The sequence below is a fragment of the Corapipo altera genome, unplaced genomic scaffold (genome assembly GCF_003945725.1).
Source record: "Corapipo altera isolate COAL_440 unplaced genomic scaffold, ASM394572v1 1, whole genome shotgun sequence".
In the NCBI taxonomy this organism is placed as follows: Eukaryota; Metazoa; Chordata; class Aves; order Passeriformes; family Pipridae; genus Corapipo; species Corapipo altera.
Genome location: NW_020884873.1, coordinates 2,272,392 through 2,296,544, shown reverse-complemented (window position 1 = coordinate 2,296,544; position 24,153 = coordinate 2,272,392). Strand labels below are relative to the sequence as shown.

At 37.0% G+C, this 24,153-nt stretch overlaps 1 protein-coding gene across 7 annotated transcripts in view; it reads right to left on the bottom strand.

Annotated features, from left to right (window-relative positions):
* The window catches only part of PLEKHA5 (pleckstrin homology domain containing A5), a 166,396-nt gene that overhangs the window by 101,935 nt on the left and 40,308 nt on the right, over positions 1–24,153 (bottom strand). Inside the window, exon 1 of one of the 7 annotated variants that reach the window (XM_027654886.1) lies at positions 3,045–3,331. The exons of the other annotated variants lie outside the window; for them this stretch is intronic. The gene's annotated coding sequence lies outside the window, so the exon portion shown is untranslated. Of the gene's footprint in view, positions 1–3,044; positions 3,332–24,153 lie in introns of those variants that run through there. 7 annotated transcript variants of the gene reach the window in all.

Sequence of the window (24,153 nt, the reverse complement as noted above, 5' to 3'; positions counted from 1 at the left end):
ACTGCTCTCCTAGTGAAGAAGTGCCACACAAGTCAGTAACTCTTTAATCATGTGAAAAATAGAATACATTTTTTCATCCTCTTAAAAAAAACCCAATAAATAACTGAACCAGTTGAAATACAGGCCTTATATTGCCAGTCACAAAGAGGTCCACAAAGATCCTTCCAGAGACCTACAGCTTCTGAAAATCTGAGTGGGAAGTCTACAAAGTGGAGTTGTAAAAACTCAAACCTTACACTCTGGTATTTTATTGTGAGTTACAATATATTGATCTACAATAAAATACAATAAAATCCTACTGATGGCTGGCATGTCTAAAAGAGATTATATAATTCTTTAAAATCAAGAAGGGTACTTTTATATTCAGTTTTCAATTCAGTGCAATTTAAATGCACTCTGAATAAAGCTGCACAACCAGCAGCCCTTACACACATTCACCTTCCTTCTCTGCATATTCTGGGTGTGTAAATATATATGTGCAACGCATCTAGAAATAAAAGGAAATCAACAAAACTAACACAGTAAAGTTTTATTAAAAAACAAAAGGTAATACATTGTTGTCAGGTTCTCTGAGATCTCAAAATAACCCGTTTATGCACAATCACCATAAAGATCATAAATACAAGGCAGTTACTTTCTACATGCTACCCATGACCAAAAGTGGACTTATATGTTAAATAAAATGGGTATAGACAAGAGTAGCACTGTGGAGTAGGCAGTATTTTACCTATAAAATCTTGGTTAACCTTTATAACTATAATGTAAGAATTCCTCTTTTTGGAAAACTAACCAGAGTCAGCACTTACTTCAAAGGCAAGAACAAATATTATTCTGAAGAGTAAAATAGACGAGATCAAGGTTATAAAAATAACTTGAGATGTTTGACGCTTGCAAGTTTCTGCTTTCCCTGAGACTAAAAACTGTTCCCTTATAAAACCTGTGAAATACGACTTTTTACAATTTAAATTTTACTTACTTCAAAGGGATATCTTAGTAGAATCATACTAAGACCAAACTTATTCAGCAACCCAAATCAGTAATCTCACATGTTTGCATGCCCACAGTGATAAAGGAATGAAGCCAAAACAGCTAAATGCTACTTTTTTTTGCACGTATTTATCTTTTCAAAGTGTTTCTTTTATATTGCCACTCCAATTGCCTGCTCTGCAATCACTTATGCAAGTCTTTTCCTTTCTTATCTCTTCGTTACCTTTCTAAAAGGGCTTAAGTTTTCTACATTTGTTGTTTATCCAGAAATTGTCCTATGGCAAATCTGTGCAGCTTCACAGCATTTTCCACATCTCTGTGAGACACAGTTCACGGCACCTGAAGGCACCACCATCATGAAACGACGTACTGCGGTTATAAGAGTGAAAACTTAGTATTAGAAACAGCATGCTTTGAAGATAACAAGCCACTACAGTGATATATTTTGCACAACACAGGTCTGCAGTTACCCCTGGCTGTCTCTCTTTCATCATTTCTCAGAGTGGCACAACCCTGTTCTGGCAGCCAAAGTGCCGGTTTTCTGATGGGTTATGACAGCCCTTTGCCACCACAAGGCCTCAATTAAACGCATTATCCTCAGGCTTTAACAAAAATCTTAACCACTACGTCCATTCAGACCGTTTTTCCCCAGAACTCTGCACCAGGGGGTCAAGTAAACTCACATTCAAGCACTCAAGATTCACACACTCCACTCTCCACCCTGTCTCTCCCTTCCAGCCGGGACTGTCACAGCGCTGATGAAGCTCATGGGGTTTATTGATTTTACTCCTCGGCACTAGGTCAATTGGAATCATAACAGGGGTTATGCTTGGCACAAATCTCTTTTGTCAGGCTCAGTGAATTCACTGACAAGCAGTTTTTTCTCATTGTAATTCGACTCTCTTATCCAGAAGACTGAAGTACATGCATGTAACCACAACAGGATAAAGAGCATCCGCTTGTAAAAACAAACTGCCCTCCCAACCCAAAAAATACATGTGAATGCATTACAATTAAGATCTCCAATCTCAATCTAGTGATAAACTCCAGCATGTCACTACTGAAACCTTAAAACACCCACGAAGTTCTATCATGATATTAAACCATCTTCACTCAGGTAAGTGCAACCAGGAAACAACTTTTTCTAAGGGTGGGTGGTGGGAGTGGGTGGTATGAGAGTTTATGAATTCACTCACTGCTTTTTACAACCCTAGTTTAGATGTTTTAAAAATATGTTGCTAACTGGCTTTGCTACAAGTTAAATGCCTTGCATTAAAGAATTCGGAAGTCATATTTTGCAGAGCCTGTTGGAGGAAAACAAAATTTTAAATCAAGTGCAAGAACTAAGCTTTGATAATACTTTGAATCATAAATCCTGCCTTCCCCTTAATTAGAAGTTAATTAAATGTTAAGCTGCATCAAACAATCACTTTATCTACAACAAAGATTATAAATTTCTTCAAAAATTCTTATTATAGAAGTGCAGAATTTCAGTCATAACAAAGAACTGGGAGATACCTTTTTCTATTCCTTTGCTGGTTAAAGAAGTAAATACATGCATATCAGCAAAACTAACGATGACAACAGCTAAGTCACCCCATTAAGCAATTTGTGTTGAAACCAAGTACTGTAAATATCCTTCAGCACTGTCTTACAGAAATAAAATTCTCTTTTGCAAGACTACTCTAACTCCCTCTAAAATATGAGATACGCAAAATAAGCTCGGTTTTAAACCAAAATTGGCTTAAAAGAACATAATGAAAAATGACTGAGAAGTGGCGGTTGAAGAACTGTTGCTATATTTAGAATAGTTAGCTAATCTGAAGTCAGAACAAAAAAGATATATGCCCATTTTTTTGCACAGCCCAGCACTCCTGCTAAAAAGGCAATTCTTCTCCAGTAAAAAAATTAGTACCAGAATTATTTTACTGAAGTGAGTAACAGCAGAGACATTTCAAACAGACACCATTTATAAGAGAGTAGAGACAAGCACGAAGCTGAGTTTTATCTGAGATATCTAAAGGCATTAGAAAGGGAAGAGATGAATATCAACTCACCAAAAACACCGGCGATCTAACAGCAAGGCTCGTCTCACATCTCAAGTTCCCAGTTCCAAGAGAAATCACATGTTCACTGATAGAAAGATGACAAAAGGGCATGCTGTGCTCTCCTCTACTTCAGTTGAGTGACAGCTCCACTAACAGGGAACCGAGACACGCCGCAAAATCTGAAACAGGGGGGACCTGAGATGAGCATGCTCAGTGCCTAATTTAAAATGGCCTGATGCTTCATCCCAGCGTGAGATGGCCTACTTCCAAACAATTTCAGAACTTTAAGTCAAATCTAAAATCATTAACTGGAATACTCAAAAAACTCAGCCACCAAGTAGTATTGATTTTTTTTTTTTTTTTTTTTTTAAATCTCTGCTGATGCACAGATAATTATTTGCACTACTTCCCTGCAGGGCATCCTAAGGCTTAAACACTATCATCATGTGCTTCACTGTAATTACACGATGCCACTGTAACGGATTGAAAGACCTTTTCAGGACACCATATGATATGAATGCTCAGCAGCAGAGTTCATAAATCAGACCAAGACAACAAATCTGCTGAATATGCTCCAAATTAATTTAAAAATTATACTACCTGGTGATTTCTGGGCAGCATTTTTTTTTTTTTTTTTTTTTAGGGTGGGGGAGGCAAGAAGGAAGGCTTGAGAACTGTCTAACAAGTGAAGGCTTGAGAACTGTCTAATAAGTGATTCATGTTCCAGAGCAGTTTACCTCCACTTAAAATCTCTTTATACATAAGGAAACCATTTAGCTTCGTAATGAAACCATTTATTTTGATATCAAAACTCGGGTTATTCACATGCAAAAATCCTCTGTTAAAAGAAGTAGGTATTCAAACCTTTTCCCTTTAGAGATTAATATCTCTTAATACACCCACAGACAGACACAAGTAGTACAGAAGTCTTCTATGTTTTGGTTTTCTCTATCTCACAGGCCTCTTTCCATATTTATTGTATATTCATTTTTACAAATGAACACAAAAAGTCTTTCTCCTCTTTTAAGAAGACAAAAAGCTGCACCCCAGGCACTTCTTTTTTTATATAAATGCTTTCCTGTTTATCATTTAAGCTGAAAGCACAGCCAGGAAGGCTCCTTTATAAATGCTGTATTTTAAAAGATACTGTATAAAACCCAGCACCACCCTAGTCTGTACCACACCTGGGCATAGGAAAACTACTTGGAATAAACTCTACCATCCTCTATTGACTCTCTGTTTTTAGTATGGTGGATATTGGTTAATACAACATTTGGAAGAAAAGCAAGACATTATTCTTAAGCTTCACTAATATCTACAAGTAATTTAAAAATGAGGTTTTCCTATCCATGCAAAAATGCTAAATTTTACTATGAGAATATGCAACTTCAGACATAGAGATCTGAAGTCTAACACTTACACGCTGTGCTCCAATGCTTTAAAAATCCTCTTGGCATGGAAACAAAATATTTACTAAGCTAATTATTTGAACATTAATCCATGCCCTTTGCCTTTGAGCTCACACAAAATTATAGGATGTATTTTCACTTCAGAAATTCCTTCCAGGCATAAACCCAGAAGTCAAGATGCACAGCAGAGCTATAACAGTTGAACTTGATTTCATGAACAAACTGAAACATTCACTTTAATATTCCAGGGATAATATTACAGCACTATAAAAATAATTTTATTGATAATCATGTAACACTAACTGCATTCAATTGATTTTTAATCCCATAATATCTCGGGATAGTTACTTTTCTTACACCAATACATACAAACCCCAACCCTTGCTAAGATCTGTCCTGGTTGGAAAATTCAAATGAATTTCTTAGTCTACCACTAGGAGATGAAAAGTCTGCTTCTTGATAAGAATGTCAATATTTCTTCACCAGCTAATGAATACTTTAAAGAAAAAGGAAATGAGTATTAAATCACATATCACATTTTTATCTAATCTTCTCTCATCACTTAACTCTTCATCATTTAGTTTGTTATTGCTCTCTGAACTGAAAAGATTCAGACTGGCGAATTACAACATATTTTTAAAATGTAAGATGTCGATAACATAAAAGTTGCCTCCTGAGTGAGAAATGTTTTCATCCAGGCAAGTTTGCTCTAGCTTCATTCTAAAATCAAAATAAATAAATCTCAAGGAAGAAAGATTAATTGTACAAATCTGTAGCTACCTAACCAGTAGTTTGCAGATTCCACATAGAGAAGATGAAGTGGAAAAAGAAGCCGCTAACAAAATCCCTTAAAAATGAAGTAAACATTGTTCTCTTGTTTCAAGTTCATTCCCCTTTGCTTCCCAAAATCCCATCGAGCTGAGCATAAATTACAAGAATTTTCTTCAAGCTAGATAGCAATTTGCAAGTTCAAAAGGTCTGTTCTGAAGTTAAATTTTTGTGGGTATGTTCTCCCCCAGAAGACAAATTTTAATGGAAAAAAACCCTCTCTGCATTTCTTGGACAACTGCTCAACTTAGAGAAGCTTAAGGAAATTTCAGGACAATTTTGTTCTTTCTTTTGACAAATCTGTATTTTAGTCTCTTAATGACCTACAAATTGTAGCTGTAATAATGAAATGCAAAGGGGCTAAGAATAGCACATAAAACCAAAATACTTTGATCCCACAACTACTTGCAGAGAAGTCTCTTGCTGAACTTGAAAGGGTTCCTTTACAATGACATGAATTTGAGTTTCGAGATCTGTATACTTGATAAGAAAGTTTTGCAGCAAATTAGTATAAATTTGCTAATTTAATCTAATAAACATCTCTTGAAAGAAAAAAGTAATTGAATTAATACATAAGTATGAAAATGTATCCTGTACACAAGACTTCTGGAAGACAATTCTTCTTCTGAACATGACAAAGCTGGTATCAAAATCAAACACCAGCCCTGGAAGCTGAAACATTTTTCTAGAGTTTCTCCACTGATATTTAAACCAAAGTCTTGTTGTCACACAACACACTAAAACTGTGCCAGACTCCTGTGTTAAAAAGGCTGAGTTCAGTGAGCCCTCCCAGAGTGTGACAGGAATATGACTCGTTTCAGTAAACTCAGCACACACAGAAGATGAGATAGAACATGTCCAGTGACTGGGGTGGTGGTGGTGGTGCTTTGTGTTTATTTAGTTTTAATATATTTACCAAGAAATCAGGTGGCAAATACTTTAGACATCTGTCTTATTAACAGTTTCTTGGCAACAGTTCCCACACGAACAGCTCTGATCACCTTTCTGACAGGAGAGCAGCTCATTTTACTAAGATGGGTATTCAGTATTATATTTGGGTTTGTTTTAAGTCTCAATATCAAACTCACCACTATTTCAGAATGAAGTATGATGCACTTTTAAGCTTATAACTAGGCTTTGTACGGATTTTATTAAAAGCAATGACTTATGTAATGGATGTTTCTAACTAAACATGATGAATTCTTCTGTAAATTATATACAGCTGAGTTTCACAAAACTTTCTGTCATCCTAAAAAAAAAATTCTACATTTATATCTCTTATACATGAGTTCTTTCAGCTCTCTTCTCAGTTTTGGCATGATGACACAAGCAGCTTTCCTGGATTTGGTCTACTAGAAGTAATATCTCAAGATGTCCCTCTCAAACACTACATCACAGCTACATAAGAATTCCTCCTTTTCTATATAAAGCTACATTTTCCAGAAATGTGTAGCAATTTAAAATCTGTTTGCCATTATGTTTTTACATCTTATCTATCAGCTGACCTATTCAAGTGGAAAGAACATTTTTCAAACAGAATGGAGAAAAAGTATGTAGCTGGATCTAGACAACCAAAAACTACATATGCAAAGTTCAAATGATGAGTAATTTTTCTCTTATTTACATAATATCATTCAGATTCTTGTTTCTATTCATAGTTTTGTCTGTGGTACATATTTTCAGTGTGTCTACTGTGTAATGTTTTACTCTTCCTATACCAAGCAGCATACTTCTCTGCTTTTTGGTTTTTTGTAGTTATTCTTGTGTCTCACTTGAAAATTGTCTTGGTTTACCAGCTTTTCTTTCCATTCTACATGTTATTTTTGCCTTCTTAACTGTCTTTAATATTTTCCTTGGTAACTCATGTCCTAGTGTCTTCAATACTGAGATCACATTAAACAGATGCTGAATATTTCCCATGAATAGAAACCTTGAACAATCAGGAATGAAATCAGAAAAAGAACTTCTGAACTTATTATTACACGTAATATGGCTAAAGGCATCAGGAACTGATTTAATACCAAAATCAGGACTAGGACATAAAGATTCCATAGAAAGACAGTGTTTATTATCTGCAGTGTTTGTTTTACCTCTGCCACTACCTCAGTTCTCACAGCTCACCTGAATAGTTGCATTTCTGAACGTCTGCAGTTTAGAAGTCTCTTCCTTCACATGAGTTTGCCTCTGTCAGTGCACCTGCAGCAAACCTAGAGAGAACCCAAAGAAAGGGGCACATCCCACCCAAAATTACCATTACTGACTCAAAGAACCTTCTCCAGTGGACGTGTCCTCCTCACCTCATCTCCTCATTTGAAGGCCTAATGACAGAAAATTTTACAACTAAACAACAACATGGCATGAAAGAGCAGACAGAACTAAAGGATCCACAAAGTACATTTACTACATCAGCTGATAAGAGACTCCTTATTAAGTTATTGCAATCTCCTGATAAGTCTGTCTTTTTATAGTCTTTCACACTTCAAATGCCACAATAAGTTTGAATAGTCATCTGAGTTTGTGCTGAGTTCCCATACATATTATCATTTCCCTACTAAACATAGGGACCCTAAATGTTCAAAATACAATAGTTTGTGCTCGTACTCCTGAATAAGTAAAATGAAAAAATAAGGTTTATGTTTGCTGTTCACAGCTTATAAAAGCAGACTGTCTGTTGGTCTTTAATACATGACCATAAATGATTCATCTGGAAAATTGTATCAGACAATGTGCCAGAACACATAAAACTGCCACTGCTGCCCAGAATGTGTTGTTTTACAAGTTTATACACATATTTATATTATAGGGTGTCTGAGACCAAGACCAGGTCTGAACCAACCACCTTTCAATAAATACAAGCTACAGATGTGCCCGATGACAAACTCTACCTACATGGATACTGCCAGCTCTCTACCCATCCTCAGAGTAGACTGAATGCCCCTTCAGCCATTATTCTCTTAATAAATTTGCTTGTCTTCTAAAAATAGTCATTAGCTCTAGAAATACATTCAATATGGGCAAGAGAACAACAGTCTGACAAAGGAACTGTACTTGGTAAGGCAAATTTTTGACTGTTTCTAAAATGCAACCTATTAGTGCCATTCCTCTTTATTTTATGTTTACTGCCATAAAAAGAAATCTAATAAGTAATTACATAAATGAAAATGTTTACTTCTGCTACAAAACTGACCATGTCAGGAATCCAATCTGAATACTTATTCTTCATATTTAATGCAATTGATTTTTCTACAATTTTTTTATACTGCAAAAATTGTACAAGTCAACATCACTGCAGACCTGGTCAGCTGATATCCCATTCTTCAACTCTATTTAGCATCAACAAAAGCAGCATAAAATATTTTTCAGTTTTTGATGCAACACAGAAGACAAGTGAAGCAACCCATCAAATACAAGTTTCTGTGTAATAAACATTGAAGCTCAGCAGCTCTTTTGTGTTGCAAGACCTATAGACATTTTCAAATCCTTATTCAATAACTGTCACAAAGCACAAATCCCTTTTATTAACTGATAAAGCCAGAGTTAAAACTGCTGAGATCCCATCTGGAAAATATCTCAATTCTCCTCTCAAACTAACTTTCCAGTCAGCCAAAGTGCTTTGCAACACTCAAACTCATTCTGAATTGCAGTTACACATGTGCTCATTAAGCTGCTTCTTTATATTAATGGGAGGAATTGTAGTAAAAATATCTTCTCTAGAGTTGTCACTTTATAAAACAAATATAATGAATTTAAAATTAACCACTTAGAAAAACGTGCTACTCTGACAACTTGCTGACTGTGTACCCAATGCAGAGCTACAGACACGAGCACTGGCTGAATGAATCAAAACAAGCACTAAGATCTCTGCCCATCTCCCAGGTCTCTCCACATGCAAAAATTAGAGTTCACGAAATATCTGCAGTGACAGATTGGAGGACAAACACAAAATACAGATTGGCATCACTAAATAGTAAGGTAAGAGAAGCTTACTGAAAGAATGAAAAATTCTGGAGGTGTTCAAATGGGAAAAGGAATACTAGGTTCAATGAAAACTCACAAACAGGTCAGTCAAAAAATAAATACACTGCAGGCTCTGAGGAACTACTTGCAAATGTGTACAGGGTGAAAAGGGGAGAGACATATGCTGTAACTCAAGCCTAAGATAGCTCATCTTTCAAACTTCAGAATCAGGAAGCTTTTCAACCAAAAAAAAATTTAAAAATAAATAAAAAGAAAAAAATGAGAATCACAGAATGACTTGGGCTGAACGGAACCTTAAAGATCATCTAATTCTAACAACCCTGCCATGGACAGGGACACCTTTCACTAGATCAGGTTGCTCAGAGCCCCACCCAACCTGGCCTTGAAACACTTCCAGGGATGGGGCACCCACAACTCCTCTGGGCAACCTGTTCCAGTGCCTCACAACCCTCATTGTAAAGAAGGTAATTTTTTTGTACTTATTCTCCCAGTTGGGGAAGTCCTTATGACACCCTTGTTCAACTAAGTAACTCAAGGCAGACTGTCCAATGAATTAAAGTACTGGTGGAACAGGGTGATACAGCCAGATAGTATTTTGTAACCACAGAGCTCATCTACTGTCCAAGGCATCCAAACTGCCTCAGTTCCACAGAATTAGAAGGTCCCTGATTCTATGTCAAGTTTTACAGAGCTTCTGGGGTCACCTAGAGGACTACAGACAGGTAAGATCCATGGTTTGTACCAGGAAAAGCAGTAAGAATTACTCTAAATAACTGAATTAACAGGTATGAAATCTCTTGCAACAGAGAAAAGTCACTACAGCTTTTGCAAACCAACATCGTAGCTCAGAGAACTATTAGACTTACAGTAGTAAAACAAACTAACAACAACAAAAAAACCCCACAAACCAAACAAATGAACAAACAAATGAACAAAAAAACCCCACAATAAAGGTCACTCATCAAAGCTGCTGAAATGAACTAAGCTGCCAGAGGGTAGGAGGGAAGGCTGTCACACAGATGGTGATGGGTTCGCAAGAACGAAAGGACACAAATTAGTGAGATCTGCAGGGCTTGAGCTCACATTAACTCTTCATCCTGATTTCAATGAGGGAATTAATACAGAAGCTAAACTTTACCAGTATTCTCAGGACCAAGGATGCTGTTCAGGACGACACCAAGGGCCCAGTTGAAGAACGACAGAGGAACTGTACAAGATTAGGAACACAAGCAGCAAAACAGCAAGAGATATTTAATAGTGGTAATGTAACATGATACAAAATGAAAAAAAATCCCGTCTTTTACACAAGAGCATGTAGTGACAGGGCAAGGGGGAATGGCTTCAAACTGAAAGAGAGTAGGTTCAGGTTAGATATAAGGAAAAAATATTCTTTACAATGAGGGTGGTGAGGCACTGGAACAGGTTGCCCAGAGAAGTTGTGGATGCCCCATCCCTGGAAGTGTTCAAGGCCAGGTTGGGTGGGGCTCTGAGCAACCTGGTCTAGTGAAAGGTGTCCCTGTCCACAGCAGGGGGATTGGAACAAGATGATTTTTAAGGCCCCTTCCAACTCAAACCATTCTATGATTCTACAATATTCAATAATGGGCTTTGAGATCACCATTTCTACTATGGAATAAAAGCTTAGTATTCTAACAGACACCTTTACATGGACTGGTCATCTCACGGAGAACTGACAGAAAGTTTTGTGTGCAGAATAATCCTTACACATGTAGAAAGCAGCACAGAGTTCTGCTTAGTTTTGGAATCACAGTTTTGAAATCAACTCATGGAGAGTTTGCACGGGTTCAGGGATGGACACAGAAACCCCTCAGGTGCAGTTCAGTGCATAGATATGAGCTCTGCCTCTGGAAGTCACTGAACCACAGACTGCTGTTGGTCAGGAATTCCTGTGTAGGTTCTCAAAAGAAAAACAAAACACAAACCCTCACCTCTGGCTAGCTCAGTTTCTGGCAAATGCTGTGAAAAGCAGCAAATACACTCTTCAAGGGTCCTCGAAGACAGGACTTATCAAACTACTAGAGACAATTGCTCCTACATTTGGCTGCTTTTCTCAGTTAAAGCAAAGTTCAATAGGAATGATATTATAGTCCCAGTTTATTAGAAATCTAAGGGGTTTTTTTCAAACTTACAAATGTTTTCAAACTGTTTTTTCTATTCCCCTGGCTTCTTCACCTTTTCAACAAGATAGGGAAAGATCCACCAACCGGTGGCATGGAGTTGACATCCACTAGCTTGTCAAATATGAACATCTCCCTCCAGCAGGCCAGAGCTTACTGACTGTTCCCTATTTCCCTGGAAATTGATGCAGCATGGATTGTGGAAGAGAGAGTACAGTAATTCTCAAGCCACAGACACTGAAAGATTATTAAACCAGTGAACAGGATAATTAAACTCTGAATGATCCACAGCTAATTTGCAGTTGAACTTTCCTACACAACACAGGTCTGTAATTATAATTTTCAATCAGATGCTTGATATAAGAGTCCTTTTTAGGGGGGTTTCACAGACAGATGCCTGAAACAGGGATACTATTTATTATACTTGGACAACAAAATTCACGAGCTAGAGTGTAGCTTTTAATTTTATTCTCAACTGAATCACCAGATCCAGCACTGTGTTGGATTAGCTGTTAATATCCCAGGCTTTCCTTCTGTACAAGCTGCCCCCAGTTCAGCAGAGTTCTCCTCACCCAGAACTCCACTGTCACATGGCAACCACCAAACCCTGCTGAAAGTAAATCTAATCAGAGTGACAGTTAAAATAAAACCAGCACAGAATGAAAATCATCATATTACAGTTTTCCCTTTTTGCTAAAGTAGATTTAACTGATCTAATTGGCTTTATACTCCTCAATATGAAAAAGCCTACATACATCAATAAAAACTAGAGGGAGCAACACTTGAAATGCTTTTTTAATTGACTTTTGTTTTCAGGACAATAGCCCAGGGATAAAGTTTCATTATTACTTCAATATTTCAAGTCCTTCAAAAACTGTACAGTTTATACTCAGGATACCATTAAAACATGATTCACAGGAAATAAACTAAAAACAAAAACACAAGAAAAAGCAACAATTAAATTGAATTTACATGACTAATAAAAATTTCTTCAGTTTTGAATCCTACAGTCAAACTGTAGTTAAGATAGCATACACCAAGAATATCTTGCAAGCTATTATTTTCTTAAAACACCCATCTTAATTTTAAAGATGTACTGACATGCAAAAAATATGTATTTACAGAATCTTTCAGAAGAGGAGGGTAAACACTGCAGAATTCACTTCCTATAAGTAAAAGACTCATTATCAGCCAAAATACTTGGGGGAAAAAAAAAAACCCACAGGAAATTTGAGAGGTGAAGTGTATGGTATATTATTACACACTGAAACCAAACTACAAAACCACAATTAGTCCAAAAAGAAAAGACAAAAAATTAATGAGAAAGATAACCAGTATGTGTGACTTCAATGCAAGCCAGAGGCAATTCATTCACAGCTTTACTTCTAAGCAGTCTCTGAAGGGCTTTTTTTTTTAAGGTTAAAGCATTATTTAGAAATATACACACACACACACACACAGAAATACAAAAAATCATAAAGCAGTACTGAAAGTGAAAATTTAAAAAAAAAATTGTTTTGACATCCTACTTGAAAACCAGAAAAATAAAAGAATAAATCCTTTATTCTTCACTGATTATTACACAAGAACATGACTACTTTAATCCTCCACTGAGGAGATGAGAAGAACAAATAAAAATTTGCCTGTGTTTCAACACTGCTGCTGATTTTGCACCTTTTAAGCCATGTGTGACTCAAGATTTCAAAGCAAACTTCTAAAACAATTGCATAACTTCAAACAAAACAAGAAAAGATGACAAACTGTTGTCGGTCTTACGTTGAAATGAAGAAAAATATAAAAAAAGACTGAATTACTTGCAGTAATGCTTGAGAAGACAGAATCTTGGCACAGTACAGAGCAAGCCCAGAGTACACAAACAGCATAAATGGACATATCCTGAAAATGTGTTTATTCCAAGCTGTCTACAAGTTTCTCTGCCCAACAGCAGCTCTGTCCACTACAAGGCATTATACACAAAGAAGTTTACAACTGCAACATGCAGCTTTAGAGTAAGGGATTTTGTAGACAACTCACTACATTTGTTTGACATACAGAACTCAAACACACACAGAGCAAACCCTTCTGTGGACCCTCCCTATGTCACATCCAGCTACAAAATACTCAGGAAACCATCTGCAGACAAACAGAAGTTTAACATTTTTATCACGTGAATTCCTCCAAAAAAACCCAAAAAACCAACAACTTAGTGATATTAAGTGCTTTTAAACAATTTATATAGAGCTACAGATTTCCATGCAATATCCTATGCTGCACTTCAGACAAATTAAATTGTATTTGAAAACCCCTGAAACAATGATCTAATTTACTCGGTACATAAAACATGTAGTATTGTAATTACTAAATAACCTTAATTATGGATTAATATTCCTTACTGGTAAAGTCTTAGCTGCTAAGACTCTAGTGTTGAGATATTACAGCATGACCAAAATGCATTACTGGGCTCTCAGCTGTAGAGCCACGTCAGCCACACTGCAACAGGCTGGCAGCACTCTGCCACTAGAGAAAAATAGGAGTTTGTTATATTTCCTCAGCAAAGGCTGTCTTACAGGTGTTCACATCTGGCAAATCTTGAACTTGCAAGAACTAATGAGATGGCAGCATGAAATAACCCCCAACTATTAATCGAGGATTATTAATTGAGTATTAATGGATTTTTAATTTGCCCGCCCACAGGAGGGCAGCTCCTGAGGCACATACTTGGAGCTCTTGTCTCACTGGAAGTCACAGCACAGCCCAGCAGGAAGTTCTGGGATATACATGGTTGCACAGCACTGCCTAAAGATTCACTGTCATCTCTCCCCTATTCTGAATAATCCACTCACCTCTTAAAGCAAACAAGCAAAACACAACCTGCATTCAAAACCCCCACAACCAAAAAAACAGGGTCTGAAATTCAGTTACTTGTTTAGAAGTGGAAGTTTGATAGACAAAGAAAAAACTGCTTTTCAAAAAGTGAGTTTGCTCATACACTAAGATACTGACCCCCTCTCTGATGCAAGGTGTGTTCACAGTTGTTTTGTTTCTTTCTTTAAGATCAAATTAGCTCAGATAAGACACTGCCAGGGTTTCAGACTGAAACATCAAAATATCCCATGAGCAATATTAAAAAAGTAAATTCTGCTGTATGTTTTAAAATAGTTGTTCTTAAATAAATGTATTTAACACAGACACACATAGTATCAATTACTGGGTGTATTACTAAAGGTTTCCTGTTAACAAACATAGAAGTTGTATGGTTTGTTTGTGGGGGGTTTTTGATGGTTTAGTTTTTGTTGGTTGGTTTTGTTTGGTTAGGTTTCTTCTAGTAACTTCTTATAGGATAATATTCAGACAAAACCTTCACCCACCTACCCCCAGATTTTAGAACTGTTATTTCCTTTAAGCTTTATAATGGGAGGTAAAAAAAAAAAAAAAAAAAAAAAATCAATGTCCATAAGCAATAATCCAGTGCTCTACTGCCAATCAATGGAAATAAGAATCATCCAGAGAGCTTACACTGAAAAAATATGTTATCAAAAAGTTGACAGAAGTACAAGTATCTCAATTATATGCATACGGATATTTTGATGCCATTACTGTACAATCAATTGAAATCACAACACTGCATTTCAAACATGATGTACAAAAGTACATCAAGCTGGCTTGTTTTTCTTAGATAGAGGGCATTTTGATTCTTTAATGTTACATTGTGGTATATTACTTTTTTCCTTTAGACAAACTGGTTCAGGTTTTTGTGTGCTTGAGAAATGACTTGTGTAAGCTGACTGACAGGCATTTGAATTTCCTGTTGACTGTGAAGACAGAAGTTACCTTTGATGATTATCAAATTTATTCCTTCTGGATGTGAATTTTAAACCCTATATTTAAAGACAGGATTTAGCATTTCTGCTCTTTTAAGCCTTGGTAAGAGACACTCAAAAGTAAAGTGTCAGCATTTATGTTTGCCTGTAATGTGCATTTTCTCCAAAGCTTTCAATTTTATTAACACAAAAGCAACATTAACCCTCAGATATTTCACCCAGGTTCTAAAGTTCAGAAGCAAATTTAGAAAGATGAACTGACTACTATACTGGTGTCCTCTCACGGCAACTTTCTGCTTTCAAACAATGCACAGATTGTTTGCATCTCTTCCTGTATCAAGGTTAGTGTGGCAAAAGGTCTGTTCTGAAAATCATCCCCCAATTCCTCTTCACAGTTGAAAATATCAAGAAATTCTACTCAGATGTCAACTCCCTTCCCCAGAATCCTTACCAGTACCCCAGAACAATTCATATTTAAATAATTCATATAAGCATAACCTAAAGAGTTGGAAAAACTGACTCTTACAGGTTTATCCATAATGGTAAGTACAATGTAACAGTTAATTGTATGAAGCACATCTGAGAATAATTACACACAAGCTTGTCTTCTTTGGCACTGCAGTACTTGGCAGGGCTTTTGCAACCTCAAGTCACATCACCTGGAAAATCTTATTCCTGTGCCAAGGAGTCAAATATATCCTCCATTAATATTTTAATGTGGAACATACATAACTTATTCACAGAAGAATGTCAAAGGAGTAACGTGATCTGCAGTGTAAGCTAATATACACATGGAACTTAAAAAAAGAATAACATCTCCCCACCAAACAAAAACTAAATCCCGTCCAAACATTTAGTTCCTCCTGAAAAGACAAAGTTCATAATATAAGATAGTCTGCATTTTATAAAATGAACAGCCAGAGTAAGAGGGTTGACACAGGGATAGGTCTTACCCCAACAACATGCTTTTTTAAGTAGAATGGACACAAGGTAAATGTACTCAGAAAACAACCCCCAAACATTCTCACATTTGTTTGTCCATGACTTCATCTAAAGTTTCAAATATACTGAAAAAGGACTGTTGTGGTTTATCCCCAAAAATCCTTTACATAATTTTTTATACAAAGAACAGAATTTGCCTTCAGAGTGTGGAAAATAAAAATATTAAGTTTCCTAGAGAAAAATATTTCTTTCTTTCCTCCAGGCCATCTACTCAGGATTGGGACAGAGGGGAGGGAGAAGGAAAGAGAGGGCAAGAATGGATTATACAGTCACAAATTTCTAGCAATAACAGAATTATGCTACATATGAAATCTTTTATCATTACAAAAGTCACTCTCTTTCCTCTTCTGACTCAATTATTTGATTTAGTCATATTGAGATACTCCTAAACCAGAGACCTTTGCCTTCAGGACATGTAAGGATTTGGTCAGTTCCAGCAGATCTGTAGCCAAAAAAAGTGAGTTAGAGATATTCATTAGGAAAGGGACACATTATTTACCACCTGCAGCACAGGTATTATAAATCTCTTCTATAAAGGCTGATGTTTTTACCAGGCAGTTAATTCCAAATTCTTTAGGAGACTTTCCATCTATGTTCTGATGATTTTAAAATGTCTTTGATATGATATGGCAAAAAATACCCAAATGCATCTGTTAACAGGAAGAACATTATAAAGACATTTTAACTGCATTTTCATTATTTTCTTTGAATTGATTTGGACACAAAACTCAGTACTTCCATAACGCAATGAACTACCTGAATTCCCCCCCTCCCAACATTCAATCATTTCAAGGATATAAAAAGCAACAGTCAAAAATATTTTGCCACTTTCCTCCCCCTCACATATACTAACTTGTTTAAAGCACAGCCACCCAGTGAAGCCAAGCATCCCTGTTTTCACAGGAAGAATGGAAACAACCAATATTGCAACTCTCTTCACCCTTGATATACCTGCTTTTGCCACCCCACCCTCATTTGTGTCCCATTAAATTTTACTCCACATGCTATTCCAACATTGCTTTTTTATCCTCGTAGTCCACTTCTAAGCCCATTCCAAAGTAAAATGGTAGACTGGACATTGACTGTGTTCTTGTAGCAAGTTATAAAGAGGAAAAAATACTGAGAGTTTGAAACAAAGATTGAAAACACCACATGCTTTAAACAGCCTGAATAATCTCTGCTATTAAAGCAAGACAATATTAATGAGAGATTTCTTTCTAGAATAATCCTAGTCTTGATGTGCAAATTCAAAGCCTCGCTTCAGTTTAATTAATCTTCCACATATGCTCTTTGTATGTCCTGTATTTAGAGTACGTGCATACTGCACCCAGTATTTAGACTTGTGCAACAGAGCAGCATCACCTCTTACTCAGAGCTGAGTAGCTGAGCTACTCAGTCTACTGTGAGAGCTTCCTCACAACGAGCATCTGAAGAAGAAAAATCCCTCCTCAGCCAAGGTGCTCAGCATAAGCCACGTTAATGCTTCCAAAAAGACAAATGCGCATCGGTACAGCCAGCACTGCGCCCCTGGTTCGCTCCAAGTTGGGAAAAAAAAGCTGGCAAAAATCTCCCCCTCCTCCCCCTGCCTTGGTTTGACCGTGTTAGTCCTATATGAGCATGTATTCACTGAATCCAGCCATCCAGCTCCTCCAGCAAGCACTGGGATGGGCAGGAGAACAGGCAGTAAATGCTGCCATCTACCAGAAAGTCAAGAATTTTCCATTTCAGCTGGCAGTAAGCAAGCCGGGAACTGGGGAGGGAGGCAGAGGAGCTGCTGGGTAAACACAGCAGCCAGTTCTTATCCAGTTGTAATCTTCAAAACATAAAAGCCACCAAATAAAACCCTCAAGAAAAAAAAAAGACCTTTCAAAAAGCAGAACTCAGTCCAAGTATAAAAAGCAAAAACGTAAAGCCGCAATACAGCAGGCCAAGAAAAATCGCCTCTGGCATATGGCACAAAAAATCGAACAGAGGCTTTCTCCAAAGAGACAAAGTTCTCTCAGAATCGAAGAAGAGGTTTGATCTGAAGATGCAGAATGAGAACTAAAGACAGACAAAACCACAGTAAAACAGCCAGCCACATTTTTCTCATTGGAGAAACCAAAGTCGTGTTAGAAGTGCTTAAGTTTTTCTTTAGAGGCAAGAGAATTTTATGAAGTGTCTCAAAGCAATGTCAGTACAGGAGCTTTATTTTACAGGGCTGGTAAGTGAACTGCAATAAAACCACCTGGCTAAATTAGTATTTATTTAATTACTGTAAGGAAATAAGGAAAACAAAATAGCAGTATGACATACTGGCATACCTCACATATAAACTGACTTTTGTATCAGAGGAATGAAGATGCCAAATGGTGATCCTGTCTGCTCTTAAGTGCTCTACTTTTTCAAGTTTAGCTTCTGTGTTGGGTGGTTATCAGGTATTACAATGAACAATAATTAACAGATATTTTAATGTATAAAGTATACTGAAAAAAACAACATCACCTCTGGAGGGGAAAGCCTCACCTTGCACATTTACTGCAATGGAAACATACTAAACAGATCCCTACAGCTTTCTGTAAAAATGGGATTTTTTTTTTTTTTTCAAGTCCTCCATCCGACCTCTTAAAGAAGCATAATGAAACAAAACCTGAGCCCTCTGTATGTACAGGCAGGAAGATGCAGAATACAAGACCCATTATACTCAAGATATTCATAAGTCATGTGAAAAGGCAAGTGAAGAGCACAGGAATAATTTGCAATTGATACAAAATTATTCAGGACAGGCAAAACTAGATTGAAGAGAGCTTCTGAGAATAATAGCCTGTGCCTGAGATACAAGGGAAATATAGTACAATAATTGAGAAGGGATTCTTACAGGAAAGAGAAGCACAGACAAAGATCAGGCTTGGATTAGGTGCTGCCTCTCAGGAAAGCTCTGGAGAGGTACCTGGTGGTTTCAAAAAGCATCAGCTCAGTGGTAGACAAAAAGGCAAGCATGTTAGAGAAACTGAGACAGCAGCCACCCATGCCACTGAACTCAGTGGGGCATGGAGATCCAGCCTTGTCCCCACTCCAAGCATGTACCGAAGGACTCCTACAGGGACCATCAGAAACACGGAATGGTCTAAAAGAGCCGAGGTCCAACTGAGCAGGACTCAAGTTTAGAGGGCGAGGAAGAGACACACATGAGAAGTGGTGCAGATAAACCAGAAAGCCAAACCGGCAAACAATACTGAAAAGTGATACTGAAAATTACTTCTACTCATGAATTACTTCTACTCATCATTGCTCAAGATGTAAGAAGTGGTAATGACAACAGTAACTTTACTGAAAAGCAAGTTTTGTTCAACAAAAGATACAAATGGAACAAATTCTGGATCTCCTGATCACAAAGTATTCTGAAGAGCAAAAACCCACACACATATGTAGAATAAGCTTTGGTGCAGTTTTTAGCTGCACCCACACTCTTCATAGTTACCCTATTTTTGTTGTATTCTTTCCTTAAGGTCTGAACATTCATCACACACAGGTCTCTTTGGTCTGCCCAGTACAACCATTTTGAGGTTACACTCTGGATGACCATTCATTAAAACAAAAAACAACCTTCCATTTACTAGACAATTAAAATTGAGCTATAAAATAATACCACTTGGACAAAACATCCCTAGGGCAGCCTTAATGTTTTTTTCCACAGGAACATGGGTGTTAGTGTAATAATAAAATAGAACACTTAAGATTACAATAAAATCCTACCCCTAAATATGCATTTAGGGAATGCACTAGCATTTTGAAACGAGTATATAATCCTTTATGAGAGAATAAACTGATGCTTGCGGGGTTTTTCTCCCCTCCACTTACTAAAAAATATGTTAAATCAATATTAATGTCAGAGCATAGAACCTGCACTCCCAGTTAACCAGTTTATTAACAAATAAAAAAATCTATTATTCCCAACAAGAATATTTTCGCTCTATCACAAAGTTTAATTACGAAGGGCACTTCAGACGTCAGCCCAAATTTCAGAAACAACCTTGATATGTTATATCACAGTAAGATCAACATTGTAACTCAGGTGAACTGACTGTGCTTTCCATCAGGAACTTTGCCAGCAATCACAGAAAGCAACACTTGGGTACTAAAGCAGTAAAAGACTCTGCTTGTTCCACAGGCAGTGTGAAATAAGTCATTTCTATAGTCATTGCTACACACGTATGTATTTATAGGAAAACAGCATTAACTCTCAAAAGGCAAAAATTAATTTCCCCACAGAAAAGAGCATTTACATATAAAAACTGTGTAACCAGATGAACAGAGGAAAACAAAAAATTCACCTCCCCAAAGAATTCTGAAAACACTTGCTGCAGCAGGCAAAGTGGATTCCTAAATAATCTAGACAGTAAGTTACATTATACTAGTTCCAGTCTTTAATAACCACTGAGTAGGTAGCACTTAACACAGCTACCACATAAAACAGCTGCTTTGATACTCTGATATCATTACAAATGTATACAGGCTACCAGCTGAGTGACAGCTTTGACTTAGATCTCTTTCTTGTCCCAGAAACCAAGTGGTGTTTTGATTTGTACACTACACAGCAAAACTTAAGTGAAGGACTAGTACCTTACCTTACATATAAGCATAGAATAAAACCTCTTCATCAAAGAAGTTTACATTCAGATACAGAAAGAGGAAAGATAGACCCAAAACCACAGACAATAAGCAACAGAATGCAATGGATGAATTATTTATGGAGAACAAACAAATCCATCCTGAAAGTAATATGTATTTATAAAGTCTTCCAAAATGTAGAGTGCCACATCAAAAACCAACCAACCAAAAACCCCAAAAGTAAACAAAAATCAGCTCAACAATCAACGCAAAAGTTTAACGCATGCCTAAAGTGACATTAATTTGAGTGCAGGAACAAAAACGCTCATGCACAGCTAATAAATGTAGGCTATAGTTAGTTATTTTAATGTTTTCATCACATGTTTAATAAACAAAACAATTTGCAGGTGTTTTAGCATTGTGAATGTATACAAGCACAGGTTGTCATTGCAGCCTGTCCCATCAAGGCTTATGGGTATTCTTTCAAATCTTTTAGACTGTTTTTCCCCAGCTGCAGCTTAACTACCAGAGACACAGAAAACCAAGTACTCTCACTTTGCTGTAGCTGTTAATGTATTTCTGAAGTTACATTCCCTTTCAGCTTTCTCTTCTGTAGGCTACATAATCTCTCCTTGCAGGCTGTGTTTCCCTGACTCTCCAGTTGCCTGGCACTGGTTTTGGTATCTCAAAGTCTGCACTTGCTGCCTGTGTTTTCACATGTGCACCTGATTATTCTTCCTTAAATACAGCTCACCCACGAACTTAAAACTGTTTCACAATTTTCTACAGTACATTTGATGTGACTGGTGAAGAAAGCAGAAATCTGCATATTCTGAAATCCACTACTGCCCTTAACAAGGGTTTAATTCACCCTTATCGTGTTATGCAGGTTCCCATTCTAATAAACAGAACTGGGGACAAGTGGCTTTCGCAATCCAAGATTCCCAGCATGGATGAAATCACTGGCACTTTTCATCCTCCAGAGGCACATTTCATATTTTCAATATTAGGTTGGGGTTTTTTTCCATCTCCTTCCCTAGCAGGGAATTTTATAAGCAAGGAAAAAGTTAAGCAGTTAGGACCCTCAGATATTACACAACAAACACACAATCACAGATACAGATATAAACACAGGTATCCAATAAATTCTGGAAAGAGAGGCTGACTAGCACTCAGGATTAGCTACAAATCACAGGACCTACAATTACTTCAACCAATCCAATAGTGGAAACTTCCATCACACCTTACTAAATGTAAAGGAATTCTGCTCTACTTTTAGTTCATCTCTACAGCTGAGGATGCATCTATGTAGCACTCTCACAATAAGACAAATCAATTGTACAGCCAACGACCTCCAATTCAATTATAAATTCCATCCAGGATGACCAAATCCTGGCAAGAAAGAATACTAACAAGATTGTCCTCCAGCAAAGACATAAGAATCAGAAAACTATCATTATAAAACTACCGCACTGCTGACAGGGAAATCAAGATGCTTTTGAAAGTCAATTAATTACAGATAAGCTTGAAAGTGATCTTGCAACAAGGAAAGCTTACTGAACAGCATAATGCACAAAAATCTCCTGTTGAACTTAGAATAATACCAACACTTTCTTTTAAACAAAGCAAACATATCACTGAAGTACATACAACTTGGGAATTAACTTCCCTTTTGTGGAGAAATGCTTACTCCATCCTACAAGCCCCAAAAATCTGCTTCAGAGTTTCCTTCCAAAGCAAAAATCACTGCATGAACATTCAAAACAGTTTCCAGATCTGCACCACTTATGTCACTGCTCTAATTTTTCTCTGAATGAGGCAAATAGAGCGATTTTTGAGGTTCCCTCCTTGCTGTTTTCTGAGCATGAAAAAACCTGCAGCAGTAGGAGAACTGCAAACAAGCCACGATGATGCAGTGAGCACTATGGACTGGGAATGGCCCACACACAGATGTGCTTTCAGCTTCTAGATACAAGTATTGGTTCATCACTATGGCATCAAAAACTATAACTGGGTCTAACACATAACAATATCTATTTCTTTATTCCTGTATATTTTCTTAATAAAAAACTTAAGTTGACTGAATATATTAGTACCAAATATTCCCCCCCATAACTACTGATAATCCTAGACCAAGTAACTGTAATGAGCATTAAATGAATCAAGGTTTTTCAATATTAATTTGTAGAAACAGAATTTTTGTGAAGGAGTAACAGCAGTACTGATCCGACTTGTTCACTTTACCAATACATCAGTATTGCAAAAAACATATATGCTTTGGAACAAAAGAAGAAAGTGATAGTACAGAATCAATGTATACGTTAATAAATAAATTACTCCTAACAAAATACTGCAGTTTCCCTAAATGATGAGTTATTTCTCCTTTATTATATAATAATATTATATAAAGTTACCTATTATACTTGTATATTTACATGAGTGCTTCATCATTCCAGAATACAGGACAAAAGTAGACATGGAAATCTTACTGGCAGTACCAGCCCCTGCAGCACTCAGGGAGCCTCTGCTGCCAAAACCACTTCAGACAGGATGGGTTTTAATGGGACTTGAGCATCAGTGGACTAGGTATCAACTTCTACAGCAAACAAGGTTGACCAGAAAAGTCAATCTCCAGGATACTCCTAAGAATGAGAGAGGAGTGGCTTCAGCAAGGAAGCAGACTCAAAAGTTTTCCAAAAGGACAAGAGCATGGCCCTAATGAAATTTAGGCAATCCACCTTTACTGCTTTTCTCCTGTCTGAGATGTGAGTGAGTGAGAAACAAAAAAAACCAACAGGTTATGTGCAAGACTATACCAGTGGCAAACCTGGTTTTGCCACTAATTCCAAGTTGGGGAACCAAATCTCACAACAAGAATACAGAGATCAAAGGAGGAAATCAAGTAGGAAGACACACAAGAAATGATCCAGTATTTCTAAAGAAATAAGTTGAAAGTAACCTTGGGGAAACCCCAACAAGCCATAGAGGCACCAAACACAACTCAGTCAGTGCCAGTCCTTCCTCTCAAATCCCTGCAGTGGATCCTTTAGCTCAGGGTTACAAAGTTAACTAGAAACTCTGGATCAAAAATCAAGTTCATAAGCTACCAATTAGTTCAGCCTACAGTAGACTTTTGAAACACTTTGGGGCTACTCTAGCCAAACTAATCAATTATTTGATTCTTCAAAGACTTTTCCCAGACTTATAGACTTACTTGTCCAGGTTTCCCCTACCAATACTAGATATTAAGTACTTATCATATGTTCTGTAAGAACTACCTCAAGAAAAGAATGTGTATTCTAGTTTTCTCCACTCTCCTCATATTCTGACTTCTCACTTGACTTCCCATTTC